Raw genomic sequence first — 14,563 nt, 5'->3', positions numbered from 1 at the left:
TCTATTTCAGTGTCTCTGCCCATTATCTATTGCTATAACGAAATATAACTGATTGCATAATTTAGAAAGAAAATAAACATTTCTCACAAACCTGGGTGCTGGGAAGTAGCAGCATGGTACTTATAACTGGGAATGGCCTTGTATTGCACCCTAATATGACAGGATTGCCAGTGAGGCAGAGAAGAGACTGAGCTGCACTTACAAATGTTGTCGGGATCCTACTCCTGTGATAGCAGCATTTATCTGCTCATGAGGAGAGAGTCTTAATGACCTAATCATCTTAAAGATCACACCTCTCAATACTGTGTGGCAAGGGCAAGTCAATTTCAACGTGAGCTTTGGAGAGAACTTTCAAACTATAGCTATAAATAATGGGAACGATGTAGCACTTGTGTTTTATTCATCACCTCGTTGCATTGGTGAAAGAGAAATTCCTGCCCTAGATTTCCACAGATAATGGAGCACATCGTACACAACACTGGAGGGATGAGGTCCATAGCAGTATATTCCTCACATGTACTACCAGCTTGGGACATCGGGACATCATGCCATTCAGGGCCACCAGGGATTGCACGTGGGAAATGAATGACTCAGCCGGGACTTTGGAGGTAGGCTTTATAGTAACAAGGAGGGGTGAACCTTAGTTCCCACAGGAAGATGTAGTTGTGGTCAGCTTCTCTGAGCAATTCTGTGGGCTTGTAGGAGCTGAAATCTACTCAGAGGTAAGAAAAAAATGCTCTTCTTTGTCTTCATATGAAGGAAGATTAACTAGGAGATATTATCTAAGAAGTGCAGGGGTGAAATAAACATGGTGAGAGCCCTTGAGGCGCCCCACTTTTTTTTCCAGAAGTCAAACATATGTACACCAGGTCATGATTTTAGACTTAAAACCAGTCACGTCAGGGCTGGGGATTTAGCTCAGTGGTTCCGCCACCTTCCTTGAACGCACAAGGACCAGAGTTCGATCCTTGGTACCAAAAAAAAAAAGTCATGTCATTCTTGGAATTTGCATTTTCTTTCTCTTTCCCTTTAAGCATCCTTACATGTACTCACACACACACACACACACACACACACACACACGCACACACACACTGTACTTGGCTTATTACTCCTGCTCTTCAGTTAGATTTGACTCAGCATCTGGCTCTCCCAGGTTTGGATTTCTGCTGTGAACTCCCTTGATTTTGTAAGAAACATCCTCTTATTCTCACAGCCCTCTATGCTTAGCCTATTGTAGGGGACAGGGGAAGGGGACGTTACCAGAACCTCTGCAGTTAGTCCTGGTCTCCTGCGAGCCACGGCAGCACACGGCGAATTACAGGAAAGGTAGAAAAATGAGACCGAGAAGAAGCTGAGCTTTGGGTCTGATCAGTGCTGCTCTGGGCAGCAAAGACAAAAGCCCCCAGCTTACCACACCTTTTATTCAGTACATCGGGAGAAACAAATGTAACAGATGACTTGCAGAGAGTTCAATAGTTCACATTGGGATAAACAAGGTGTAACGGAAGGCTTGCAGAGAGTTCAGTACATCTCCGGCAAACAAGATGTTAATCAGTCCAAGAACAATGAGGAACTGAGCAGGTGTTTGTTCTCCCAGGATGTTTCTTGTCCTGGAGAATCACAGCATCACTGGATCACTGAAGTCTCAGTTGTGACCGGAGGCCAAACTGGAGTTATTCTGTAGCTGGGCTGTAGGCAAGAGAACTAGGCTAACCAAATGATTTATCCCTAGAATTATGTAGCATTGCTCCCAACATATCTCCCTTTCTTTTTGTTTTATGTGAAGGAGTTTTATTGAAAAGCAAGCACACCCAACAATGGCTTGTCCCTATGTTGTGTGAGGATCTATAGTTTGACTGGCTTAGCTGTCTAAAATAAGCATAACCTTTCTGGATTGGGGCTGTAAAAGGATTAAAAAATCTAACAATTTGTTTGTAAACATTGGGTTTAAAAACTTAAAACTTTTGTTGAACTCAAATAACCATTGTCTTTAGTTATACTTTTCTACTGGGTGTTTAAGACCAAGTTACGGTGAGACCTATATTAAATAAAATCAATCTCTTGTTATCTAACAAGGTCAATTAAGTCTCCACAGGCACTGTCTTGGAACCATGTATAGAGCCTCTTAGCTCCTCTGTCAGTGTCAGCCATAAGGATATGTCACGGCCTTGCTTGACCATGTTGCTTCCTGCGAAAGCATGGGAGATTTTTTTCCTCCAGGTGACATTCCTTTGGCACACTTTTTGTTGGATCTTTACTGTTTTGGTGTTCAGCAACCTCCCTGCTCAGGAGGTTGGATGACTCACCAAAAATGCAGGATCTCAGAGATGGTTCCCTCATGTCCTGGATCTTTTTGTTATTGTTGTTGACCTTGGAGGGCCAGGGCCAAAATATTGGCTGCCTTCTTAGCCCAAATACCTCTTCAGTTTTGGTCTCTAAACTTTGGTTGTTGAACACCCAGAAGAGAAGATCAATAACATTAGCATTGTAAGAGGAGTAATGAACTCAACTATTATAATTTTACCTGGATATAAGCATTCTGGAATAAAAATATAGTTAAACTGTTATTATTGCCAATGATAGTTGCTGTTGTGGTTGGATCCCTGAGTAGCTATCTTTTTATAGGACGTCATCTAAGGAAAATATATCAGCCTACAAGTGTGCCTATTTTCATAGGTGGCTGGAGCATAAGAGAAGGGCAAATACCTGAATCAAAAGGTTATTACCATAAACAATGTTAGAAGACCCATACAATTAGAGGGCATGAATACATTTTGTACATCAGAAAAGGAGCAGTAATAAATATCACAGTTACATAAAACCTTATGTTCTTCACTGTAGTTTGGTACCAAAACCATCTTTCTAATAACACTCTTTTTTATGACACAGAAATTAAGCTTTTGAAGATGACCAATGTGGACATATTACAATAACATATTCAGAACGTAACCAATGTAAACATTTTACAATCACATTTTTAGCACTTGAACATCAATGATAACCAATGTAATCAATTTATAACATATTTAGAATTTAAACTTCAATGATAACCAATGTAATCAATTTATAACATATTTAGAATTTAAGCTTCAATGATAACCAATGTAATCAATTTATAATAACACATGGAGACAATATTTGTTGTGGTGTGTCTCCCATAAGATTACAAAAATTACTAGGGGGGGTCCCTTTAGTGAATTAAGACCAGAATAATTATTTTCTGGGTGGCCACTTCTTTATTCACCAAAGGGAGTACCCACAGTCTCTACCTATTTTCACAAACAAAGAATAAGAATATATATATCTTCCTATTTTACAACTGCTTATTGCAATTTGATTATTGCATGTAGGTGACAATATACATTACTTTTATAAAATAAATCTTGGTGGCACTTTGATCGGTTAGCAACCTGGGAAGGAAGGCATGCCTTTAATTTAGTAACATTTATCTGTAAGCGAATTTAACAATAGGTGAATATCTTTTTTTAAAAAAAAGTTTTTTGAAAAGGTGAAAAGGAAAAGAGAAAGAAAAAAAAATCGAGCTCAACTGTACAAACAGACAAACAACAGACAACAGACAAACATATAAGACAATTTACAAAATTAGAGTGCACTCAAATATATTTAGCCAAATTGAATCGTAATATCCTTTTTATGATTATTAGGTTTATAATTGTATGACTGGTCAAAAACTTTGGAATAGTCAATTAACAGAGATCTCGAGATTAGAATCAGAAGGAATGAAAGCGCTTTTATACCTGTAAATATAAAAGGAGCATTTTGAAGTTGTCCCCCACCTTTATAAATTTTTTACCATAAATCTATAATTATCATTCCTCTGGGGGCATCTTCTCAGTCCTGGACCCTGCCATGGATTTGTTGGTTGTCGCTGGTGAGGTGGGTCCCTGAGGTGCAGCTGGCTCATCGCTTTCAGCCAGGGTGCTATCACTGATTTTGTGAGATGTTGGCGGTTCCACCAGTGTGACCCATGGTCTCACGTTCCGGGAGGGTAGCCATAAGGTTTTCTCATTATCTGTTAGGACACAGGAGAAACCTCTCCCCCAAGTTATTAAGGCAGCGGGGCCATTCCACTTACCTGTTTGGACATCTTTCCAAAGGACTTGTGGTTTTTGAGTCTTAATCATGCCATCCATTTGCCAATGGAGCATAGCAGGTGGTTGTGTGGAACCTGCTACGGGATTTAAAAAATTGAGTACAAAAATGGCTAGATCTAAACGAGCTTGTGGAGGCAGCTGATTTCCTTGTGATTGTTTAAGCAACTGATGTTTGAGGGTGGCATGGGCCCTTTCTATTATGGCTTGTCCTTGTGGATTATATGGGATACCAGTACTATGCTTAACATGCCAAATAAGAAAGAATTTTTGGATAAATTTATTAACATATGATGGACCATTGTCAGTTTTAATATTTTCGGGCACTCCCATGGCAGCAAAGGCAGACAAGCAGTGTTGTTGAACATGGTGACCTTTCTCACCAGAGTGACACGTGGCATGTATCATGTGTGAAAATGTATCTATAGAGACATGTACAAATCGAGACTTTCCAAAAGAGGGAACATGTGTCACATCCATCTGCCAAATCATATTGGTGGCTAGGCCTCGAGGGTTAGTTCCCTCAGGGGGAATGGGCCGTGGAATCTGCTGGCAACTAGGACAAGCCATAACTATCTGTCGTGCCTGAGCTCGAGATAGCTGAAAATCATGTTGTAGTGCCTTAGAGTTTTGATGGAGATAACTATGTGATTCCTTAGCCTGAGCAAAAGCAGCAAGGAATCCTATAAGCTGATCTGCTTATGCATTGCCATAGGAAAGTGGCCCAGGAAGGTTCGTATGTGATCGAATATGTCCAATATAAAAGGGAGCAGTTCTTTGACATATGGCCTTTTGTAATCTTAAAAACAGGTTTAATAATTTGGGTTCTAAGGTAGAGCGGACCATAGCTCCTTCCAATCTTTGAGTCAAGCAAACTGCATAAAAAGAATCACTTAAAATATTGAGAGGTTGGGAGGGAAAGTTTTTAATCACAAATATATGGCTAGCAACTCTGACCTCAGTGGACTAAGGCCCAAGTGGGGAGCAGGCAGGGGAGAGACAATTACCCCTTTGCCAGGCCTCACAGAGAGCGGTACCTACACGTTCCCATGATATTAAGTTAAGGTGTCCCTTCCTGGGGAAAAGATGGGACATACATTTGCATGTCTTTTAACAAATCTTCACAGCACCCTTAGGTACTGGGTACATAGCTTGGTTTAATAGCGACTTAAGTAATTTGGCAAAGTTACGCTGTTCTGTTGACAGAGACTGACCCATAATTATAACTCAACAAAGACAGAAAATTACCCCCAGCTGGACACACTTACCACCGGTGTCCCTCGTCCTAGTCCGGAAATCGTCCTGGGAGATCCGTGTGCTGTCTCTCTTACTCCAAGTTTGTCTCACAGGCGAGTTCACCCCTGGATCCGATTCATATCCACGTTGGGCGCCAAATGTAGGGGACAGGGGAAGGGGACGTTACCAGAACCTCTGCAGTTAGTCCTAGTCTCCTGCGAGCCACGGCAGCACACGGCGAATTACAGGAAAGGTAGAAAAATGAGACCGAGAAGAAGCTGAGCTTTGGGTCTGATCAGTGCTGCTCTGGGCAGCAAAGACAAAAGCCCCCAGCTTACCACACCTTTTATTCAGTACATCGGGAGAAACAAATGTAACAGATGACTTGCAGAGAGTTCAATAGTTCACATTGGGATAAACAAGGTGTAACGGAAGGCTTGCAGAGAGTTCAGTACATCTCCGGCAAACAAGATGTTAATCAGTCCAAGAACAATGAGGAACTGAGCAGGTGTTTGTTCTCCCAGGATGTTTCTTGTCCTGGAGAATCACAGCATCACTGGATCACTGAAGTCTCAGTTGTGACCGGAGGCCAAACTGGAGTTATTCTGTAGCTGGGCTGTAGGCAAGAGAACTAGGCTAACCAAATGATTTATCCCTAGAATTATGTAGCATTGCTCCCAACAGCCTATCACTTAAGGCCTCATCTGAAAACTCCTGTTTGGTCACTTTGGTTTGCCCAGTAGATTCTATCTTTTAGATGTCAACATTATATTTTGTGCACTGTATTTCTAATGCATGGCACACAGTAGGTGCACGGTAAATAGATTTTAAATTTTTAAAAATGGTGTTAAATGTGCTTTGATCTTAATATAGATGAATCAACATGTTTAAATTTGTAAATCCCAGTAGTCCTGGCACTTCTGATTTCTTACTAGCAGTTTTCTTCCTTACCTCTTCTCATCTTTCTACTCACTAAGCTTTGTTTTTATACAGAATGCTAGCTGGCACCATTAATGATGTATTGGTTCTCCCAGGTTCCCAAGAACCACTTTGGTCTTCATGGGACAATATTAATTCTTTCTATTGGTCTGAGAACCCAATAGAGCAATGTGATTTATTTCTGCTTTCATCTCTCTGGCAGTCCCAGGCAGCACCTGCCAGGGTATGGCTGCTGTATCAGCAAACCAAATGGGAAGCAAATGTATGTGTATCTTGGTCCCCAAAGAGAAACCTATTACAACTACAGCCAAGCCTGACAGTTTAGGACTCCCATTTGACCCCGAAGAACATGAAATGCTCTAGTACTTTTTGAAATCATTTGCTTATATGTGGCCGCACCTCATACATCCCAGTGTGTCCTTTTGCTTCATACCCCAAAGGGAAGAGAAATATGATCCTATTCCACTCAGAGACCACTGAATAATATTTGCTGCTATCAGATTTCATCAGCTTCAACACGGCTATTTGTTGAAAATATGTGGTTGAATCTCAAAGACAACAAAATTCCCCCAGGGCAACCATGAGACAGAAAGGGAACACAGTTGTAAACCATCTGTTTTGTAAAATAGAAGTTTCTAGACTGAACGGGATCAAAATTTTATACGTTGAATATTTCATAACTTACATATACAACTTATAGACAATGAGAGAATTGTAGAGAATAGTCACTCAAAACACAAATTCCAGGGAAGATATTTTCTTCCTTTTTGCAATGGTTTTATAGAAGAACCTAGAATGCTGAAGGTAGTGAAAGAGCGAGGAAATAAATGACATAATAAGTGACAATCGTCTCATAAATTTTGATTGGAGCTGAAAAGTTTCTACATCCCAGTGATGTCACAGCCGTACTAATGTTGAAGCCCTAGTCCCCTAAAATTATAGCACTATGTATAATATCTCATACTTGATAATAATAACCAACTATGTTACTCATTTATGCATATGGTTTTCCATTTTATTGTTATTTCAGTGTACCCTTTGTATTTATCACAAAAAGGTTTACTGTGGAAATGCTGTAATATATAAGCAGCAGCTTCATACATCTCAGGATTAGCACCTACTGATTTCATCATTTTGTCTTGTGGTTGGTTTAATCCTGTGTAGTTTTGTTTCTCAAGGCTCCAGGTACAACAGCCACACCATAGAGAAGACATGCAGCTGAGGTTTGCAGAAGGCCCTGCTAATGAGGCTTGTGTAAGCACTCTGATGTTCAAACTTTGACAAAATCACCTAAAGATGCATTTCTCAAGACCCAAACCAGAAAGTAATCCATGGGGTTATTAACTCCTTTGTTCATGTTGAACATTATAAGAAAAAATTTCCTTTAAAGTTTTATCAAGAAATCTTTGAGTCTCTCTTTCTGACTGAAACAGGAGTGTATTACAAACAAGAAACTTCAAATTTGTTACAAGAATTAAACTGCTCACAGCATATGGAAAAGGTTCTAGGTAGATAAAAAGATGAAGAAATTTGATGTCAAAAATGCTTACATCCAAGTTCATATGGTAAATAATTCATGAATGTGAGCAACAAATGGTAGCAGACCACTTACAGTTCTTACATGCAGAATGTCATAATATCATTCGACAAGAGAAAAAAATGACATGGCAAATATGTATGTCTTATTTTGTGCTGTGTTGACAGGGTTATCTCATATGATTCAGGAGCTACAAAACCATAGCCATGATGAGGGCCTCAAAGCAACCAGTAACCTTACTCAGGAAAATATGCCAACACTATTTGTGGAGTCAGTTTTAGAAGTACATGGCAAATTTGTTCAGCTTATCAACACTGTTTTGAATGATGATCAGCACTTTATAAGTGCACTGGATAAGGCCCTGCATTAGTGGTAAATTAGAAAGGACACAAATCTGTTTGCAAAGCGCCTGAACTGCTTGCTAAGTACTGTGACAACTTACTAAAGAAGTCAGCAAAAGGGATAACTGAGAATGAAGTAGAAGACAAATTGATGAGCTTTATTACTGTTTTCAAATATATCGATGATAAGGATGTTTTTCAAAAGTTCTATGCAAGAATGTTGGCAAAACGCTTAATTCATGGATTATCTATGTCTATGGATTCTGAAGAAGCTATGATCAATAAACTAAAGCAGTTTGTGAGTTTATGAGTTTTTGGTTATTGTTATGAGTTTACCAGCAAGCTACATCGCATGTACGCAGATATGAGCATCAGTGCTGATCTCAACAGTAAGTTTAACAATTTTATCAGGAACCAAGACTCAGTAATAGATTTAGGGATTAGTTTTCAAATATATGTTCTACAGGCTGGTGCATGGGCTCTCACTCAGGCCCCTTCATCTACGTTTGCAATTCCCCAGGAATTAGAATAAAGTACAGATGTTTGAATTATTTTATATCCAGCATTTTAGTGGGTGGAAACTGACATGGTTACATTATCTTTGTACAGGTGAAGTTAAAATGAACTATTTGGGCAAACCTTATGTAGCCATGGTCACGACGTACCAAATGGCAGTTCTTCTTGCCTTTAACAACAGTGAAACGGTCAGCTATAAAGAGCTTCAAGACATCACCCAGATGAAAAGGAACTGACAAAAACAATCAAATCATTACTTGATGTAAAAATGATTAACCGTGATTCAGAAAAGGAAGACACTGATAGACAGTCTTCATTAATTTTCATTAAATATGAACTTCAGCAGTAAAAGAACAAAATTTAAAATTACTATATCAATGCAAAAAGATACACCACAGGAAATGGAACAGACTAGAAGTGAGGACTGGAAAATGTATCTCCAAGCTGCTATAGTTCGTATCATGAAAGCACGAAAATTGCTTTGGCGCAATGCCCTTCTTCAAGAGGTGATTAGCCAGTCAAGAGCGAGGTTTAACCCCGGCATCAGCATGATTAAGAAGTGCATCAAGCTTCTGTTTGACAAACAGTACATTGAGCGCAGCCAGGCGTCCACCAATGAGTACAGCTCCGTCGCCTGACGTCACCACCCAGGTGTGGATGTGGATCGTCGCTGTGGGAGAAGCAGGCCTTGCATCCATGATTTGGTCATTTGGCAGCCCGTTTTTCTGCTGTTTACAGTGTCACCAGTGCCAACGTCATGAGAGTCACAGAAAATGCCTAGAGATACTTCAAGCTCATGCCATCACGACATTTCTTAAACTTTCTCAAAGAGTGATTGAAGTGTTGCTGGAATCTGGAAATTCGGTTGAATACCTTGCTTTTCTCCCCTTCACGTTTGCAGTTGATGTGATTTTTTTTTTTAAATGTATCTTAAAGGACGTAAAATAAAAACTTAAATATTGTAATATGACAGATAACCTAATAATTGTACCTACATCACAATGACAAACATGATATTGTTGTTTGTCAAATAAAAAATAAAGAAATAGAATGCCTTTTTTTATGTGGATAAAATAGTCTGGCCACAAAATAATATATATTCATAAGTCATCTAAGCAGTTAATGCAGCTGTGGTTGTTTGTATCTAAATGGTTTAATTTACTTGTACTCCTAGTTAAATTCCATGTGAAAAATGTCTAGATTATTGTTCTTGAGTGCAATAAAATGCATTCGACATTCTAAAATGTTTTAGTTTTATGAACTACACTGGGTATAAGCATTCTGAGTACTGAGAACGTAATTCCATCAGCAGTTTCTGGTGATAGTTTCTGGTCATACACTACATCAGAAACAAGGTGTGAGGGGAATGTGGGGTGACCTCAGGCCTGGTGCAGAATGAGCTTTTCACTCAAAAGATGACTTCTATTTTCATACATCACTAATTCTAAGCATAGTACACCAGTCGTGCATTCCTTGAGGTGTTGGAGATACTGAGGCCCCAGTGTAGACTTCTGCTGTCTCCTCCCTGGGACCCTGCACCCTTACAGTATTGCTGACTCCAGTTCACTCCCTGGGTCTCGAGTGGCTAAGCAGCCTTTAAAAATCTGTGCAGTGCATTATACAAAGCCCCACTTACACAGAGACATGGAGTTCCATTTTTTTTTTTATAGAGCAACAAGAATGTTAAGCACTCCGATCTTTTTATATTTATTGTCTGCCCATCTCCAAGCCCACAACATATAAACATTTTTAAAACTAAAATATTTTAAAAGATATTACACAGAAAAAAATTCACTTGCAGTATTTCAATTTGTATCTCTAACAAGTAAGGCCTTATTACTCCTAACAAATAATTTTTTGTACCACCTCACGTGGTTCACATTCAAATTTATTGTTGAAAAATGGCTTTTACAATTGGTTATGATGGCACTTCTTCTAACTTGTGCCTCCTGTTTTAAAAATCTGAGTTTGCAATGACGAATCAACTGTATGTCTCATCTTACCTTCTTCCTAGAGAGGAAATAAAGGCAAATCATATAATATTGTACGTTCACTGTCAGAGAACAAAACCCTTGTTCTGATTAACTTGCTGATAAGTGTCCCAAAATGATTCCTTTTCTCGCATATAAATGTTACTTTAAGTCTTAAAAAAAAAAGAAGATGTATTTCTCAGACTGTGTCCCCTGTTCATAACAATGTGTGCTTTGCCATAGGCTTGGGAATAACTTGTCATTTGTCGTCTAGTAAATAACACAGATGGACAAATGTTGCAACTGGATATTTCTTTTTACAGGAGTAAGAAGATTGTCTGAGCCAAGATATACTAAATTCAAAGGATCTATTCTGTCCATGACACCTCCAGGTTTCAGAAGATAGCTAGAATCTCCAAAATTACACACACTGATACATATAATTTTTACAGAGAGTACATAGATTTAAGCAGATTCTCACATCTTCTAATTGCTGTCTTTCCTAAAAGTTTAAACCAACTATAGGAAAAGGCTACAATGTCTGAGATAGATCAATCTAACCAAATGAATATCATGGTATTGACTGCTTTGCTGTTACTTCTCCCTACCCTAAGAAATTCTAGCTATTCCATTTAAAAGCTGTAAATATTTTTCTTTTATAGAAGATATGCAATTTTTATTAGTAGCATTAGTTTTTCCATTGATGATTGGACTAAAGTGAGAGATTAGCACTAAGAATAACTGTATAACTTTAATACACATATGTGTATCAAAAATTAATGCATATTTAATTTGAGGTATGTTAAAATTAATTTACATATCATCTGGCATTCAAGTTTAAGGACAATTTTGCCATTTTTCACTCATTCTTGAGACCTACTCTTGCTGACATAGATAATTTTGAGCATTTTCTCATGATAGCCCTCAAAACTTTGCTCTATATAAGAATACACTATATATTTATTTTCAAATGTCTGAGGTATGCAGCACTTTGAAAAAAGAATATTTTCCTTACTTACGTGTTGTAGATATGTCTTTCAAATCAAATGCCTAGAATTAAATTAAACTCTAGACTAGACTTCTTTATTAACTTTTCTTAGAGCTATTTTGGCACCCTGCAGCATTAGTTCAAACTGTGCTTTTTCTGATTCAATTTTACTTTAAGATTTACAGAAAATTTGATGGATATTTGGGTAATTGATATTCTTAACTTCCTTAGTCAAATCTTTTAATCCTACTTTATTACTGTTCATTTATTCATATTATAAAATTCTTCCACTGTCAAAGGCCATTTCAAAGGCCAGAAGTTGATAGAAGCAATCATTCAGTGTCTATAGAGCACAGGAAATAAATGTTACTGTCCATTTAAAGGAAAAAAAAATCTAAGACATGAAACCTGTTATGTTCAACTAATGATGTAGTTAAAATGTATCAAAATGACTGACAAATTTTGATTTTAGTGTAATAAAGTGTATATTCAGACTGAGTTAACCACAGAATAATTTAAGTTAATATGCCTGGGCATCAGTGAAAATACTTTCCATGATTTTGCAAATTACGCGGTGTACACAGATTATGCCAAGGTAATAAAAAACCATGGATTGTTGTTTGCAGAGCTGTCACAACTAAGGTTGCGATTCCCTCACCTTGCATTTATGAGCCTCCATAATGTAAATGTTATGTGCCTTTTAAATGTGCCTTATTTGTGCTTATATACAATAGGCCCCAGCCAAATAGACTTGTATGTCATTTCGGTACATATTCCTTTCCCCATATGTGTGGTTTTGGTCTTGATTTTTCACCTGTTTGCAATTTTCTTCTCATACTATTTTCTCTTGTCCTTTCCCTCCTCTTACCCAAGGTTCTGAATGAATACTGAATCTTCATGAGTATCTTCTCCTCCTCCTTCACCTTTGAGAATAATGAATGTACTCTTTTATTTATATATTACCTGATTCATATTGGCCACTCTGCTAGGCTCTGAGCATATAAAAAAAGAAATTATGACTCTTACGAGCACTTACATGTTGGAGATGGGGGTAGACAGATATTAATGAATCATTAATAAGACAGGGTAATTAAAAGAAATGACTCATGAAAGCAGAAGCAAATGTGACTTGCTCTGTTTGGTGCATCTAGGAAGCACTTTCCCTGTGACAATATTTACATTGCTGATAATCAGGGGACATATCCAAAATCTACTCCAGGGGAAGATGTTAAACACAGTCCCCTCCCTTGGTCTTTCACTGTGCATGCCTAGCTGAGGACATTGAATAAAACCTACCCTATATAAAACAAAAAATAATAGTGTGGTGGATTAATATATTCATTCAAAGCATAAATTTTTTGCTAAAGTTTCTAGCATGTTTTAGAAATACTTTTTCTGGGGAGGATAGCCAAAAGTAGAGAAATCAAGGACCAACAAAGTAAAGAACAAATGTATAATAATCAAGATAGGAACAGATTTTAATTGTCCGTGTACCTGGGTTAGTCATCTTTCCTTCATGAAAGGTTTTGTGTGTCCATGTGCTATCTCTTCAAGTAAGCATCTGCAGGTCCTCATCAGTTCTGGGGACAGTTATAGCTTCCTTACTTTAGAGCACATAGGACAGTGCATCTACATTATTCACTTTTGAAGAAGTTTTGGTCGAAGTCATGAACTTGATATAGAGTATTAGCAATGTCTCCCCAGGGCTATGATACATATCATAATATGTATACATATTCCACCAAACTTAATATTCAGAAATGTAGCAGATCCCTAGATGTGTTTTCTATTCATGATAGCTAGCATTTCAAAAGTAGCTTGTATTAGTAAATCACCAACTTTATGGCCTTTAAATTTTACAAAGTGTTCAGTAGAGGTCAGGCACTTGGATCAGCATCTTATGCATTTCAAGTATTGCAATACTCCCATCCTTATGAGTTAGGAAGAACTATTATGTCTGTTTTCTAAGTGATAAAACTGTATCACAGGGAATTTTACACAATTTCTGTTGTTTCATGGCATAAGCAGTTTGGATGCTTTTAGTTCTTGAAATCTACTATAATGCATTATGAGTCCTGAATGGTATAAATGAGGATTAGACAATTTTGAAACAGTTTGATTAAAACAAGCTAGTTAGCAGAAAATATATTTCTTAATTAGTGTACTAAGATTGCCTAACAAAATACCACAAACTGAGAAGTTTAAACACAAAATGAATTTTCTCACAGTTGTGGAAGGTAGAAGTCCTAGATAGTGGAATTAGCAGACACGGTTGCTTCTGAGGTCCAGCAGGAAAGGGTCTGTCCCAGCCTCTTCTCCTTGCTTTGCAAGGGCTGTCTTATTCCAATGTTTTTTCAAACTATCTATCATATATGTATATATTTCTCCCTATTTCTTAACTTTCATATTTTGTAAGAACACGAGGGACACTAGTCATGTAAAGCACAATTTAATGACCACACTTTAACTTGATTGTGTCTATAAAAGCCTTATGTCCAAACGAAGTCTCATTCCTAGGTAGCAGGGATTATACTACAGTATATGAAATTTAAGATAAATAACTGAACTCATAGAAGTTTATGGGAATAAAAAACAATGTAATAAAATTTAGAGTGTAAATTTTGTTTCTTTTCAAGGAAGTATTGGTTTTATTTAGGAAACATGAATAAATAGTCACTGAAAATTTTAGATGACCAATATATAAAATCTCTTTCATTTCTAAAATAGTTTCAGAAATGTAGCATAAATTAAAAAAATAGTTTGCTTTTAAAAGCTGCACTATCGAGTCTGTTTTCAAATAAAGATTTAAATGTCTACACGTTAATGGTGTTGTATGCCATCTGTATATCTTACGCAGATTTCGACTGAATTTGACTCTTGTTCAAAGGATATTTTGTGATTAATTTAAAACAAAGTCTAAT

The 14,563-nt window shown here is 37.6% G+C and overlaps 1 pseudogene; it reads left to right on the top strand.

Moving 5' to 3' along the window:
• The window catches only part of LOC101716539 (cullin-2-like), a 90,985-nt pseudogene extending 81,663 nt beyond the window's left edge, over window positions 1-9,322 (top strand).
• Window positions 9,323-14,563: the final 5,241 nt, after the last annotated feature.

Source organism: Heterocephalus glaber, unplaced genomic scaffold (assembly GCF_053883595.1).
Source record: "Heterocephalus glaber isolate CG9 unplaced genomic scaffold, H.glaber_assembly_v1.0 deba00001608, whole genome shotgun sequence".
NCBI lineage: Eukaryota > Metazoa > Chordata > Mammalia > Rodentia > Bathyergidae > Heterocephalus > Heterocephalus glaber.
The sequence above is the reverse complement of the archived record's forward strand: the minus strand, read 5'-3'. Positions and strand labels throughout refer to the sequence as shown.